General features: G+C 41.0%; 1 long non-coding RNA gene across 1 annotated transcript in view; it reads left to right on the top strand.

The window, feature by feature from the left end:
- The first annotated feature begins 260 nt into the window (after positions 1-260).
- The window catches only part of LOC142657109 (uncharacterized), a 361,195-nt gene continuing 346,674 nt past the window's right edge, over positions 261-14,781 (top strand). The window contains exon 1 of the long non-coding RNA XR_012849811.1: positions 261-310. This is a non-coding gene — a long non-coding RNA (uncharacterized LOC142657109). The remainder of the gene's footprint in view (positions 311-14,781) is intronic.

The following is a 14,781-nucleotide window of genomic DNA, read 5'->3' as shown; positions in this document are numbered from 1 at the left end:
AGTTCATATCTTAACTATAGTGGTTAAATCTCAATATCATTTCCAATATAGAGCGTACAACCCTTATATAGACATAGAGTTTAATTATAAAATTCTAATTCCCTTCAGCCACCACTAGGGGGAGCTTACTGCATAATATTTATACATTGAACCCAATAATAAGACAGTACGCGTTAAGTTCCTAGTCAATACAAAATCTGTGAGAGATCTGTTGTGTTGGTCATAGCTCTTGTTAAAGAGGAAGTCATCTCACCAGTGTGAACCATGGCTAAGCCTTACACTCGCCTGGATGTGAGCTTCATTAGACAAGGTAACCATGTCTAGAGAAAAGGCCTGTATACCATGGGATACAATCATTTCCATTCTTAGCAGGAATATTTTTATTTACTGAGTAACTGATCATGCAGCAGAGACTGTATCTCATGTTTATATTGTTTTTCCCGTGTGAGACCGCAGTCATTTATATTTAGTACACATTGTACCATGTCTGTATATTGTTTGTTACACGCATGAAGTAGAGTCCTGAGTGCTATTGCAGGCTTGTAATTTAACTTCTTGCTGTTGCAGCCATTTCTCGCTTTTTTTCATTTTTTTTCCTCCCCGCATTCCAACAGCCATAACTTTTTTATATTTCCTTCAACATAGTCGTATGAGGGCTTTTATTTTATTTTTTTGCGTAATTATATTTGTTTATCTATCTATCTATCTATCTATCTATCTATCTATCTATCTATCTATCTATCTATCTATCTCTCTCTCTCTCTCTCTCTCTCTCTCTCTCTCTCTCTCTATCTATCTATCTATCTATCTATCTATCTATCTATCTATCTATCTATCTATCTATCTATCATCTGTCTGTCTATCTATATATCCATTATCTATCTATCTATCTACCTATCTTGTCGTGGCAGGTGGGCTCATACAATTTGATCAAAATGTGCGCTGAGAACCTCACTATTGTAAGTAGATTCAGTAGCAATGCATATTTATTTATTTATAGTGTATAGGTGCCATTGGTGTTTTCAGAGTGCTGTCGCCATATTCTTGTGTACTTTATTGTTTTGCAGTCACAGGCAAACTTGTACCTGTACACAGGTTTTGTTTCATTTTGCTGGAATGTGCTGATCAAACTTTCTTGTCTCTTATGTATTGCATATATGTGGTGTTAGTGACTGCCTCCATTGCTGATCTTGCACTCCTCACATTTTGCCCTGGGTGATTTTAATTAGTTTAATGCTGGTTCCTACCATCCCCAAGTATATGTAGGCTTAGTCCTTATTCTGGGTGTATGTGCTGCATAAGGACCCACCTTATAGAGGTCGCCTTGTCGTGGCGGGTGGGCTCACACAATTTGATCAAAATGTGCGCTAAGAACGTCACTATTGTAAGTAGATTCAGCAGTATTGCATATTTATTGTGTCTAGGTGCCATTGGTGTTCGCAGAGTGTTGTCGCCATTTTCTTGTGTACTCTATCTATCTATCTATCTATCTATCTATCTATCTATCTATCTATCTATCTATCTATCTATCTATCTATCTATCTATCTATCTATCTATCTATCTACCCTCCTATTTTCATTCCTACTTTGTCATCACAATGGACAAACAATGCAACCAGAAGAGTTCATTTTTAAATTTAGCTGTTACATCTGTATAGATGCTACACCTAGATGAATACTATTCATAACATTCTAGAATAATACTTGTGACACGTTGACACCAACTGCACGTGTGCAAGATTCTTGCCATAAAAGGCGAATATATATTTATAGAGATGGGAGAGAAGAGATTATTGAAATAGCAGTGGGTGTTAGAAAGTGAAAATGAACTGTATTGTCTAATTCCCTAATATCAAGGCTACCAGCGGAGTACTAGGGTGATGTCTCAGTTGGTATAAGTTAATTGGAACCTCTGTGTGTAAGAAAAGTCAAGAATGATATGGCAAGATCTGCAGTCTTGCATTATTAAAGTTCACAGTCTGGGGCCTGTGCCCGGCTATGAGAACGGTAGGAGATGCTGTATGGCAGGGTTAAGGTGAATTGAATGAGCTGAGTTTAAGAAATCAGCACCCAGGAGAGCGATGGGCTGAGCGTTCCCACTGTAATATTATATCTCCAGCAAGATTGCAGCATCTGTTGTGTATCAGGAATATACTAACAAGCATTAGGCAAATCAGGCACTGGCCTTAGGGTGCCTTGAAGTTTGGCGAGCACCAGACTTATTTCTGCCACTGCTAAATGCTAAAATGTAAATAAGTTTCCAGTAAATTTCCTTAGTTTTGTGGATTTGTGTAGATCTGGCTGAGTGCACTGTGTTTGCAAATGGAAGAAATAGGAATTTAACTTTCATTTCTAATATATAAACTCAGTTATTAATAGTTTGCACCGTAAACTCCAGAGATTTTACTTTGATATTTTTTAATAATTGGTTGACTAAATATTTGTCGCAGTTTTTCCCCCCATTTTCTATGCTGGATATGTCCACCTCACAAACCACAAAACTGACAGAAAGACACAGTTAATAGCTAAAGCATGGAAAATTACTATATTGATATTCTGTTTAAAGGAGTTGTCCAGGAATAGGAAAAGGGTCTTCTTTTTTCCAGAAACAGCGCCACTCTTTTGCATAGGTTATGTCTGTTATTGCACTTGACTGGGATTGGGATGCAATACTATACATAATCTATGGACAAGAGTGGTGCTGTTTCTCAGAAAAAGCACACTTTTTGGGGTTTTCTGGAACTATAAGGCATCATTTACACGAGCGTAATATGCTTTTCACGCGTGTCATACGCACCTATATTAGGCTATGGGGCAGTGCAGACAGTCCGTGAGTTTTGCGCAGCGTGAGTCCGCTGCGTAAAACTCACGACATGTTCTGTATTTCTGCATTTTTCGCGCATCACACACCCATTGAAGTCAATGGGTGCGTAAAAACCACGCAGGTCGCACGGAAGCACTTCCGTGCGAACTGCGTGGTTCGCACAACAGCTGTCAAACTCTGAATGTAAGCAGAAAAGCACCACGTGCTTTTCTGTTTACAAACATCCAAACGGAGTGTCAAAATGATGGCGGCTGCGAGAAAATCTCGCAGCCGCGCATCATACACTTTAGACACACACAGCTGTTTAGTGCCTTTTGCGCACGCAAAACACAGCATTTTTTGCGTGCGCAAAACGCACACGCTCATGTAAATCAGGCCTAATACTGATGGCCTATCCTTAGGACAGGACATCAAAATCAGATCGGTGGGGACCTGACTTCAGACACCCACACCAATCTGCTGATTGAAGGGGCCGTTGCATAATTGTGCCTGGTATATTGCAGTCCAATTCACTTGAATGAGATTGAGCTGCAATATTAGGCACAGCCAGGGGTGGGATTCAGATTTTCAACAACAAGTTTCCTGTTTTTCGGACGAAGACATGCGGCGCGGGGGGGGTTGAGGGTTGGGTTCACGGTGTTTTGTGGTGTATCGCCCCATTGAAAATTATTCTAAAAATGAATCAATTATGATATTCCAAATACACCCTACATTAAAGTGGACTCTAAATAAAGAAATCCCTGTCCAGAATGTTTTAGTGTGGATTGCCACACTATTTATATAATTGCATAGGCGCACAGACCTACCCACACATTATATTAAACTCATCCATTACGTATAGGCCTATATGCGCACATTCAATATCCTAAGCGTGCTCAGCCCATTTAGTTAGGCTGTGCACATGACAAGGGTGGAGGACAGTGTGGCGTGCGCAGTAAGCCGCGACAACTCTCCCGGCTAATGCACAGATACGGTGCTAGGAGCAAGCTCAGTACATATATACAGCACCAGAACAAAGCTCAGTACATATATACAGCACCAGAACAGAGCTCAGTACAATCATACAGCACCAGAATAAAGCTCAGTACATAAATACAACACCAGAACCAAGCTCAGTACATATATACAACACCAGAACCAAGCTCAGTACAAATATACAACACCAGAACCAAGCTCAGTACATATATACGGCACCAGAACAAAGCTCAGTACATACATATGTATATGTGTGTTTTGAGCTTGGTTGTTCTGATATACATGTACTGAGCTCGTACTGGTGCTGTGTATATGTACTGAGCTTTGTTCTGGTGCTGTTTATATGTACTGAGCTTGGTTCTGGAGCTGTATTTATGTACTGAGCTTTGTTCTGGTGCTGTATATATGTACTAAGCTTTGTTGTGGTGCTGTATATATGTACTGAGCTTGGTTCTGGTGCTGTATTTATATGCAGAGCTTAGTTCTGGAGTTGTATATATGTTCTGAGCTTGGTTCTGGTGTTGTATATATGTGCTGAGCTTTGTTCTGGTGCTGTATATATGTACTAAGCTTTGTTGTGGTGCTGTATATATGTACTGAGCTTGGTCCTCGTGCTGTATTTATATGCAGAGCTTAGCTCTAGAGTTATATATGTATATATATATATATATATATATATATATATATATATATATATATATATATGTTTTGAGCTTCTCTCTGGGGCTGTATATATGTATTGATCTTGGTTGTTATGATGAATATAACTCCAGAACCAATCTCAGTACATATATACAGCACCAGTACAAATACAGCTTAGTACAGAGATAATTTGCAACTTTTGTTTAACCCTTGCCATATAAGTTTGTACGGCATAAAACTACAGCTCCCAGTATAGCCAGAACGATGGTAAGGATATGCTGGGGGATGCTGTTTCACAAAAAAGAACGACACACACATCATCTCGCTGCAGATCATACAGTGACTACAGTACTGAGCAGTCACAGGGAGAATAAACATTTATATTTAGTGACTCACCAGTGACGACTTCTCAGATTCTAGTCGTTCTCTTTACTTTTCCATCTGGTCCAGAAATCTATGATGCCTCCTGGCCATGACCCATTTCTGCGGAAATGGGTAAATTTGCTGCTCAGATGTCTTTGGAAGCTCACTTTTCAACATTTCTGCACCTATAAACGAAGAGCAAATTCTTATAGTACCACACTCTATGCCCCCAAATATAATAGTATCATACACTGTGTCCCCAAATAAAATAGCGCTATAATAGCACTGTGCCCCTGAATATAATAGTAACATAAACTGTGGCCTGGATAAAATTGTGTCAAAGACTGTAAAGTAATGCACCACACACAGTGCCCCCTGTAGATAGTGCTCCCAGTAGAACCCTCTATAGATAGTTCTCCTCATAGAGCCCTCTGTAGGTAGTAGCATTCCCTGTACAGAGTGCCCCCTGTAGCGTTCCCTGCAGACAGGGCCCCCTGTAGCGTTCATTGTAGATAGTGCCCCCTGTGGCATTCACTGTAGCGTTCCCTGTATAGTGCCCCCTGTAGCGTTCCCTGTATAGTGTCCCCTGCATATAGGCCCCCCTGTGACGTTCCGTGTGGATAAAGCCCCCTGTGGCGTTCCCTGTAGATAGAGCCCCCTGTGACGTTCCCCGTAGATAGATCCGCCTGTGGCGTTCCCTGTTGATAGAGCCCCCTGTGGCATTCCCTGTAGATAGAGCACCCTGTGGTGTTTCCTGTAGATAGAGCCTCCTGTGGCGTTCCCTGTAGATAGAGCCCCTTGTGGCGTTCCCTGTAGATAGAGCCCCCTGTGGCGTTCTCTGTAGATAGAGCCCCCTGTGGTGGTCCCTGTTGATAGGGCCCCATATGGCATTCCCTGTAGACAGAGCCCCCTGTAGCATTCCCTGTAGATAGTGCCCCATGTAGTGTTCCCTGTATAGTGCCCCCTGTAGATAGGCCCCCTGTGGTGTTTCCTGTAGATAGAGCCCCCTGTTGCATTCCCTGTAGATAGTGCCCCCTGTAGCGTTCCCTGCAGACAGGGCCCCCTCTAGCGTTCCCTGTAGATAATGCCCCCTGTAGTGTTCCCTGTATAGTGCCCCCTGTAGATAGACCCCTGTGGTGTTCCCTGTGGATAGAACCCCCTGTGGCGTTCCCTGTAGACAGAGCCCCCTGTGGCATTCCCTGTAGATGGAGCCCCTTGTGGTGTTTCCTGTAGATAGAGCCCCCTGTGGTGTTTCCTGTAGATAGAGCCCCCTTGTGGCATTCCCTGTAGATAGAGCCCCTTGTGGCGTTCCCTGTAGATAGAGCCCCCCTGTGGTGGTCCCTGTAGATAGAGGTCCCTGTAGATAGAGCCCCCAGTAGCGTTCCCTGTAGATAGGGCCCATTGTGGCATTCCCTGTAGATAGAGCTCCTTGTGGCATTCCTTGTAGATAGAGCCCCTTGTGGCATTCCCTGCAGATAGAGCCCCCTGTGGCATTCCCTGTAGATAGAGCCCCTTGTGGCGTTCCCTGTAGATAGAGCCCCTTGTGGCGTCCCCTGTAGATAGAGCCCCTGTGGCGTTCTCTGTAGATAGAAACCCCTGTGGCATTCCCTGTAGATAGAGCCCCCTGTGGCGTTCCCTGTAGATAGAGCCCCATGTCACATTCCCTGTAGATGGGGCCCTATCTACAGGGAACGCCACATGGGGCCCTATCTACAGGGAATGCCACATGGGGCCCTATCTACAGGGAACGCCACAAGGGGCTCTATCTACAGGAAATGCCACAGGGGGCCCTATCTACAGGGAACGCCACATGGGGCCCTATGTGGCATTACCCTGTAGATAGGCCCCTCTGTGGCATTCCCTGTAGATAAGGGCCCCTATATAGTCCCCTGTAGTTAGTTCCCTATATAGTCTTCTGTAGTTCTCATTCCCTGTATAGTCCCCTATGTAGTGCCCTATCCTATAGTGCCCACAGTAGAAGGAAAAAAAACTAATTTTCTTACATGTCCCATTGCCGCGCCATCCTCCAGCTACGTCAGTCCTCCTCCATCGGAACGATTCAGTGGCGTGATGGCGTCATCGTCATCGCGCCGACTGCATCATCACTAAATCGCCGAATGGCGAGGCATCATGTGCCTCGCAAGGGCAGCGCTAGTCAACTCAATGGTATCAGCGTCCTAAGGACGTGGATACAATTGAGTTCAGGGGACCGGGCCGGTTCCTGCTTCCCGCTTCACCCGATTCTGCGATCCGGCTGTCATTTTAACAAACGGTTCGGGAGAACCGGGGCAAACCGGCCGGATCCCACCCATGGGCACAGCCACTATCAAATGCACAGCGCTATGCCTGATAGAAAATGAAAAGGAGCCTTCAAGCATTTGATCTGCGGGGATGCCGGAAGTAAGTAACCCCAACAATGTCATATTAATTGCCTACCTGACAGAGAAAGACACAGTATGGCACTTCATGTGGCAGCTACCATGGTATAGGCCAAAAAAATATCTCTGAGATGGCAATGTTGCTACAGTAGTAGTCTGCAATGTACCCTTAGTGTAAATCACCATTTCAAATTGTGAAACATAGAAAATATCCAAGACGTAAGGCATATTAAAAAATACATGGGGTTATGATGGTCAAAAATATTTACATTTGCTACATGCCCAAATCAGCAAAAGATCAGGCTAACACCTCTTGCACACGACCGAGTTCGGGCCGTGAAAAATGGTCCAGGTGTCGGCCGAATTTCCCGGCCCGACCACAGTACAGGTGAACGGGACTCCTGGCATCACAGACATTTTATGATGCTAGGAGTCTCTGCCTCCCCACGGAAATGCTCTTCCATACTGAACAAAATGAAATAATACAGAACAGCAGTTCCGTGGGGAGGCAGGGAATCCTAGCATCATAAAATGTCTATGATGGCAGGAGTCCCGTTCACCTGTACCATGGTTGGGCCAGGAAATGCGGCGGACACGCGGACCATTTTTCATGGCCTGAATTCGGTCGTGTGCAAGAGGAGTAACAGCTTGATCATATAGTAGTTGGAAAGTGTAAAATGGTGGCATGCTATTCGAAATTTGCAGAAAACTTTTCAGATTTTTATTTCCCCTCTGGTGAGTTGTTATTGTTAAAAATAATTATATGGGATTTTCTTTATATTTTTGTTTTTTTATAAATCTTCTTTCCACAAGTTTGGTTTACTGTAAGTGACTCAATTTCAAAATTATTGTTTCAATTTGCTCTAAACATTAATCCAACCTGTCAATCACATACAAAGAATTAAAAGCCTTAGGTCCTGACAGCAAACTCATAAACCTTCATGCTTTCCTCATACCATAAGTCACCTATAACATAGAAGGTTCATTTCAAAATAGATGTTTCCTATTATTTTTCTGATCTTAGGGCACCATGACCTGCACTCCAATTATTTTCATTTAGAAACATGATTGTGTCAAACAGAATACATCAATTGCCACATTATTATTTGTGTAATTATCACAGCCACAGTCAGCCAGATCCAGATTCCTCATGACCACGTTCCTTCATTACAGGAAGGAACTGGCAGCTCTTGGGCGAAGATCTTCTTTGATCTTGTCAGTGTAGTTTTTACCACCATTGAATATGATAACCTACAGAAAGTTAACATTCATGATAAAAGGCAACAGAAGACTGCAAACTCCAAATAGGTCTAGAAGATGCCCATGGCAGATAGTTATTTGGATATCTAGATACTTTGAGCATAGCAGATATTGATATTGATATTGGGATAACTAGATACAATGGTCACCAACTATGACACATACAGTCCCATTAATATAACAACCTAGAACCCAACACAAAATCAAAGCCTGAGAAAACAACAAGAGCAGTAGTTGTGACAGTAAAACAGAGAATCACTCACTTAGTATTGTTTAATATAGATGGAAGTGAGAGAAGTTCTGGGAGGGCTGAACAGGAAGCTTCCGAGTCCTTCACCAATATGGCCGATAATGTAAAGCTATGAGGAATAGAGTACAGTAGGTGGAGGCATGAAAAGTGTAGATGGTTATGGAATGGGATCTGGGAAAGGGATAGTGGCATGTTTGTGTTAAAATGGATTTATGTTTTCTTATTATTATTGTTTTTTATGTGCTTATGCTATTGACAATTAGCTTGGTCAGATCTCATGGTTTAGTTGTGCTTGGTACATCAAGCTTTGCTGACACAGTAAATCATCCCTGTAAATAACAGAATAATATCAGGTTTTCTGTGATCTTGAAAATAGAATACAATTTTGCCAGCTCATCACAATAAGAGTTAATATTCTTCATCAATTTGACTTGCATGCAACTTCTTATAACTCCCCAGGAGCCCCACAACAGCTGGGACTGTGTAGAAAATGTCCCAAGTGCATGTTGAAGTACTTAAGATGTTTACAGTTATTACTTGATACATTTTATTAACGTTCTTGATACAAGAAATTGAGATATCACCTACGAAAAGACTGCAAAATTCCCTGACCCATATATAGTCACCTATCAGCCCTAAGGAGATGTGACCACCAATAGTGGGAAAACTCTAGAAGTTGATGGCTAAAGAACCGACTCATGTCCGGATTTCACTAATTAAAAATTCACAAAAAAAACAATTACGCCGCATGCACACGAACGCATTTTTGCGTCCGCAGTTCACCCGCAAATCTGCGGGTGAATTGCGGCCCCATTCATTTCAATGGGCCCATGCACACAACCGTGGTTTCCACGGTCCGTGTATGGCCCAGGAGCCTGGATCGCAAAAAGAACGGGCATGTCTTATTGCGGCCGTGTTTTGCGATCCAGGCTCATAGAAATTAACGTACGCGGCCATGTGCACGGCCCGCGATGTGCGGGCGGCCCGCGGCTGACACTACGCGGCCGTCTGACCTTAAAATCACGGCCGTGCACATGGCTACGGTCGTGTGCATGAGGCCTTAAAGGGAACCTGACACTAGCATTTCACTTATTGAACCTTACTTATGCCTCACTGGCCGCTGCTATCAAAAGTTCATTGCCGTTATCCCCTCTCCTAAACTCCTCCTCTGACTATAAATAAGGTCTGTCAACATTTTGTGCCTTTTATCGTAATAATCCAGTGTCCCTTTGTTCGCACACACCAGAAGAGGACATCAATGCACAAGCGTAGGATTTTGTGTGCTGGGGGAAGGCGAGGAGCTGTCAATCAAAAGTAAGGATGCAAACTCGGAAAGACTTGAGGAATGAAGATTTGACTTTTCAAACGAAGATTTGACTCTTTTCAAACGAAGATTTGACTCTTTTCAAACGAAGATTTGACTCTTTTCTGCTCATTAGCATATGGTGTGGGAACTCTTAAAAACTGACTAAGGAGACAATTATAGGTTATATAGAAATGATTTTTCACCCACTACCACCAGGTATTGCTGGTTTAATAGGTGAAATGCTGGTGACAGGTTCCCTTTAAATATATATTTTTTTAAAAATAATTTGTATTGATAGTAAATAACTTCTCTCCAACCTGTGCCCACTTTCTAGTCCTGACACCAGGTTGAGTGCTGACAGCCATCTTCCCCTAAGGAATTCTGGTTCTAGTAGTACTGCCGGAGATAACTGATGATGAGCCACCAGTACTTCAAGAATTAGTATATTTCACACCAAGATGTCCACTGGTACTCAGTAGCATGGACAAGAAAACTACATTTTTGTGCAGCTTTATTATTAATGGGGTACATTTAGGCAGGATAAAATTATATTAGATGGATAGAAATTTATGATACGAAATGATAAATTTATCGCAACTAACTGGGCATGTTAGACACTTTTCACTTTTGCATGCCACCTCATGGCTGGCACACTTTACACCAATATTCTCCACAAAATAAATTGCATCAGCCGTTAATAAATTTGCATCATTTTATAACCTCTTTGCCTCCTCCATTTTTCAAGTCACTTTTTAAAACTGTGAAGGGGGGCATAAAATGTGTCTAAAACTATCATTATAAATTTGGTGCTTGCCATTTACAACAAATTTTTGGATCAATATGTGCCAGAATTCAAATGCTTATCAAGTGTTTCTTTTTCTTGTTATTTTTTTTTTATATACAGTACTAGTCCTTCTCAATGAATTAGAATATCATCAAAAAGTTAAGTTATTTCAGTAATTCAATTCAAAATGTGAAACTCATATGTTATATAGATTCATTACACACAGAGTGATCTATTTCCAGCATTTTTTTTTTAATGTTGATGATTATGGCTAACAGTTAATGAAAACCCAAAATTGAGTGGCTCAGCTTGAATTACTGCATCAATGCGGCGTGGCATGGAGGCGATCAGCCTGTGGCACTGCTGAGGTGTTATCAATGCGGCGTGGCATGGAGGTGATCAGCCTGTGGCACTGCTGAGGTGTTATGGAAGCCCAGGTTGCTTTGATAGCGGCCTTCAGCTCGTCTGCATTGTTGGGTCTGGTGTCTCTCGTCTTTTTCTTGACAATACCCCATAGATTCTCTATGGGGTTTAGATCAGGTGAGTTTGCTTGTTATATAAAGTCCAGTCAGCGCAGCGTCTACCTGGACATTTTCGAACACTCCATGCTTCCCTGTGCTGACAAGCTTTATGGAGATGCGGATTTCATTTTCCAGCAGGACTTGGCACCTGCCCACACTGCCAAAAGTACCAATACCTGGTTTACTAACCACAGTTACACTGTGCTTGATTGGCCAGCAAAACCATAACCGTAACACCTCAGCAGTGCCACAGGCTGATCGCCCCCATGCCACGCCGCATTGATGCAGTAATTCATGCAGAGTCGGACCCCCGACCAAGTATTGAGTGCATATACTGTACAGACTTTTCAGTAGGCCAAAATTTCAGTATTAAAGCTCATTTTTGAAATTGGGCTTATATAATATTCTAATTTTCTGAGACACTAAATTTTGGGTTTTCATTAACTGTTACCATAATCATCAACAATAAAAGAGAAAAATGCTGGAAATAGATCTCTCTGTGTGTAATGAATCTATATAATATATGAGTTTCACTTTTTTAATTGAATTACTGAAATATATTAACTTTTTGATGTTATTCTAATTCATTGAGAAGGACTAGTATATGAGCTACAAATGTTTCCACTCTTACCTTTGATTCAATTTGGTAGAAGGCTTTCATTTCTCATTAAACCAATTCAATACAATATTGTGACTTGCTAGCAAAACCCTTGGCAGGTTGCAATTCATACCATAACCAATAAATGGCCACACATAGACAAATATAGCATAGACATCTCCTGACAGAGTACCGCGAAATCAGTGTTTTTTTTTTCAACGTTGGTCATCTTGCGACACACATCTCAGAATATGTTGAGATAAGAGAAAAAGTAAGGAAGGTCACGTCTGTACCCAATCAAACTATGTGGCACATCAGACAAACAATATTCTTAGCAGCCATGTACAGATGTAGCCGTCTTTATCTTGACTTTTAACGCATTAAATACACAGTGGTAAGATCCTTTATCTTGGCTTTTTCAATGACTTTTCAATGGCTATTGTTGTGTGATATCACGCTGCAGCAAGTTATCAGAGTCAAGATAAAGGTGGCTACATCCGTACAATTCTACTTCCGTTTTTTTATTGCTCTAATGCACAACAAAAATGTAAGCTCCGTAAAATTTCCTTTCATCGTCTGTATACAGCTCCTATTTAATCCTATGGGTCTCCATGGTTACAGAATACAAACAAACCCCTTATGTAGTCTGATCCGGCAGTCATATGTTACCTTACTCTCTCTTTGCCTTCTACTTACTGTAGAATATCAAGCTGAAGAGAGTAACACATAAATACAGGATCAGACTACACAGGGTTTGGTTGTAGTCTGTAACCATGGAGACACATAAGTCTGCACAGGAGATGTATACACAAAATGGTAAAAAATAATTTATCAAGACTGGGACATTTTTTATCAAGACTATTTGCACATTCTTTAGTGTTTTATGTTAGATACATTGGAGTAAAAGTGCATATAGTGTTTAATAGTATGTCAAAGTGTATTCACTATTGAAACAGGAGCAAACCAAACGTGTTTTCCCAAATTACATCTCTTCTGTCAATGCATCTAAACAATTTAGTCTTTGTGAAAAGCAAATCTTTCTTGATCCTCATAAGATTTAGAAACTGTATTGTATTAAATAGAGGAAATTACAGCAAGAAGGTCACTTGCATATATAAAACTTTTATGATAGTTATTGTACTTTTTATATCAAATTATTGAAGAAAATTAATTTAAAAAAAATAAATTATACCTTCAGAATTGTACTTTCCGGGAACACAGTGGCAGTAATTCAGGGTAAACTACTGTATTATAGAGAGACATCTGGGTGGCAAAAATAGGAGAAATTTTGAATGAAAAAATATTCAGTGAGATTGTAGCGCGACCTGATTTAAAAGCAAAGCACAAGGTCAACTAATGCAAAATTGTGAAACAAATGGAAAATTACAGCTATGTTGCGTTTCACAGAGGTGTAATCAAAGGCCTTACATACTCTAATGTGTCATAAAGCCAGTTCCTAAATGGAATTCTTTGTTCATTGTATCAAAGGTTATCAGGAGTTTGTACTGATAGAAATTTCTTTCTTTCTGCGATTAATGTTTCCTTTGATAAGAATAATGTGTGCGCTGAATACTATGGTTTAGGTTACAGAAGAGCAAGCCAACAGAGCCGCATTCTTTTTTTATGGAGAAGCAGTTTAAGTTCATTCATATTTGTACCACTTGGGATGGATGTAGCAGCTATAGGCCCATTGTGTTATAGCTGCAATCGCTATAGTACTTCTTATAATGCGTTTTAGGCTGCAGCTTAGGCAGAAAATCTTATTCTGTTCGCCAAAGAATACTTTTACAAAATTGCAAAAGAAAACTCTATTGTACAAAAAATAAAACTATCAGGTATGATGATTTTTCATGCTTACTATTAAAAAATTCTATACAAGTTTATTTAAAAAAAGAAAAAACAATTGTCTCTCTCTCTCTCTCTCTCTCTATATATATATATATATATATATATATATATATATATATATATATATATATTTATATATAAAAATGAATTTCTGTTGTCTGTTCTTTATGCACAGCCAAACGACTGGACCAATCTGCACCAAATTTGGCAGATAAGTAAACCACGCGCTTCCGAATGTTTCAGCTCTCTAGGTCCCACCGTTCTCGACATATTCACAAAAGCAAATATGGCACCACTGGCTTCCACATCAAGGACCTTCCTCCATATCACATCAGATAACCTGTATTAGCCAATAGAAGTTCGCAGGTCCTTTATTCTAAGCCTCACTCACATACACACAGTTTTAGACCAGGTTTCCATAACAGCCTAGCCATTTTTCTTTACTCGGCGTGTTACTCGCTGTAAACGAACTGTACCTATACTGGATTTGAGCATTCTCATGAATTGAAACCCTATCATACCAGTCATGCCTACAAAAAGGAACCCTGCACTTAGACAAAAGACTCCTGTGGCAAAGAGCATGACTGGTGCCCGAGCTGCTGAAATGCTGCCCGAGCTGCTGAAATCTCTCAAAGGAGCCAAGCCCGTGGATTTCAGCATTCTCACAAATTGAACCCCTTCAGACCAGTCCTGCCTCCAAAAAGGAACCTGCACTTGGACTTTATTAGATATGTCGGCTTCATATCAGTAAGAAATTACGTTTTTAACCACATACAATAACAACAAACAAATAGACCAGTGTAAAGCCGGGGAATTCTGCTATTCTATATTATAAACATGAATGTCTGTTTGTTGCCCTCTATAGGCATCCAAACGCCTGAACCATTTGACCCCAAATTTGGCAAATAGCTACATCGGGAGTTCAGGAAGGTTTTCGTAAAGGTCCCGACTTGCTGTTGTTCTCTGGTATCAGCCATTATCACATGATCATGATCCAATACTATAAAAGCGAATACCGACATTAGCAGGTAG

Source organism: Rhinoderma darwinii, chromosome 7 (genome assembly GCF_050947455.1).
Source record: "Rhinoderma darwinii isolate aRhiDar2 chromosome 7, aRhiDar2.hap1, whole genome shotgun sequence".
In the NCBI taxonomy this organism is placed as follows: domain Eukaryota; kingdom Metazoa; phylum Chordata; class Amphibia; order Anura; family Rhinodermatidae; genus Rhinoderma; species Rhinoderma darwinii.
The sequence above is the reverse complement of the archived record's forward strand: the minus strand, read 5'-3'. Positions and strand labels throughout refer to the sequence as shown.